The sequence below is a fragment of the Empidonax traillii genome, unplaced genomic scaffold, assembly GCF_003031625.1.
Source record: "Empidonax traillii isolate 1590-97213 ecotype Southwest subspecies unplaced genomic scaffold, ASM303162v1 scaffold5903:size10690, whole genome shotgun sequence".
In the NCBI taxonomy this organism is placed as follows: domain Eukaryota; kingdom Metazoa; phylum Chordata; class Aves; order Passeriformes; family Tyrannidae; genus Empidonax; species Empidonax traillii.
Genome location: NW_020961096.1, coordinates 1 through 1,520, shown reverse-complemented (window position 1 = coordinate 1,520; position 1,520 = coordinate 1). Strand labels below are relative to the sequence as shown.

The window sequence follows — 1,520 nt, the reverse complement described above, 5'->3', positions numbered from 1 at the left end:
CCAGGACCTTCCCGTGGGGATTCCACCATTCTGGGATGCTCCCAGGACATTCCTGTTGGGATTCCATCATCCCGGGACACCTCCAGGACCTTCCTGTTGGGATTCCATCATCCCGGGACCTTCCCGTTGGGATTCCATCATCCCAGGACCTTCCTGTTGGGATTCCACCACCCTGGGACCTTCCTGTTGGGATTCCACCATCCCAGGACCTTCCTGTTGGGATTCCACCATTCTGGGATGCTCCCAGGACCTTCCCGTGGGGATTCCACCATCCCAGGATGCTCCCAGGATCTTCCTGTTGGGATTCCATCATCCCGGGACCTTCCCGTGGGGATTCCACCATCCCAGGACCTTCCTGTTGGGATTCCACCATCCCAGGATGCTCCCAGGACCTTCCTGTTGGGATTCCATCATCCTGGGACACCTCCAGGACCTTCCTGTTGGGATTCCACCATCCCAGGATGCTCCCAGGACCTTCCCGTGGGGATTCCACCGCTCTGGGCTGGGTTTGAAGCCGTTTCTTGTCAAGTTTTCCGCGGTTCCCACACCTTCCCCTTGGGTTTCCGCCGTCCTTTTGGTGCTTCCAAGACCTTCCCCTTGAGTTTCCAGCAGTTTTTGGTGGGTTTTCCACCACTTCTGGATGGTTTCAAGACCTTTCCATTGGGTTTCCACCATTTTTTTGAGGGTTTCAAGCCATTCCCATTGGTTTTCCACCACTTTTGGATGGTTTCAAGACCTTTCTGTTGGGTTCCCACCACTTTTTAAAGGTTTCAAACCATTCTTTTTGAGGGTTTCAAGACCTTTCCGTTGGTTTTCCACCATCTCTTCATGGATTCGAGACCTTCCCGTTGGTTTCCCACCATTTTTTGAGGGTTTCAAGCCATTCCCACTGGGTTTCCCCACCATTTTTTGTCACTTTTAGGCCATTTTTTCACAGTTTCAACCTATGTTTTGATGGTTTCCCACCATTTTTTGTCACTTTTAGGCCATTTTTTTCATGGTTTCGACCTATTTTTTGATGGTTTCTCCCCCTTTTTTGTCGCTTTCAAGCTGTTTATTGATGATTTCAAGCCTTCCCCATTGGGTTTCCCAACACTTTCTGTCACTTTTAAGCCATTTTTTGACAATTTCAAGACCTCACCATTGGTCTCCCCATCACTTTTTGTCTCTTTCAGGCCAGTTTTGTGATGGCTTCAACCCATTTTTTGAAAGTTTTCCACCTTTTTTTGTCACTTTTAGGTCGCTTTTTTGGTAATTTCAACCTACTTTTTGATGGTTTCCCACCATTTTTTATCACTTTCAAGCCATTTATTGATGGTTTCAACCTATGTTTTGATGGTTTCCCACCATTTTTTGTCACTTTCAGGCCAATTTTTGTGATGTTTCCAACTTATTTCTTGATGGTTTCCACCATTTTTTGTCACTTTCAAGCCATTTACTGGTGGTTCCAACCTACGTTTTGATGGTTTCCCACCATTTTTTGTTGTTTTTAGGCCCTTTCGTGATTGTTTCAACCCACT

General features: G+C 46.9%; 1 long non-coding RNA gene across 1 annotated transcript; it reads right to left on the bottom strand.

Annotated features, from left to right (window-relative positions):
- Window positions 1-639: 639 nt before the first annotated feature.
- Window positions 640-1,371, bottom strand: LOC114073276. The gene is made up of 2 exons (XR_003574303.1): window positions 1,263-1,371; window positions 640-1,008 (listed from the first exon to the last, which is right to left on the bottom strand). It is a non-coding gene; the product is annotated as an uncharacterized LOC114073276 (long non-coding RNA).
- Window positions 1,372-1,520: the final 149 nt, after the last annotated feature.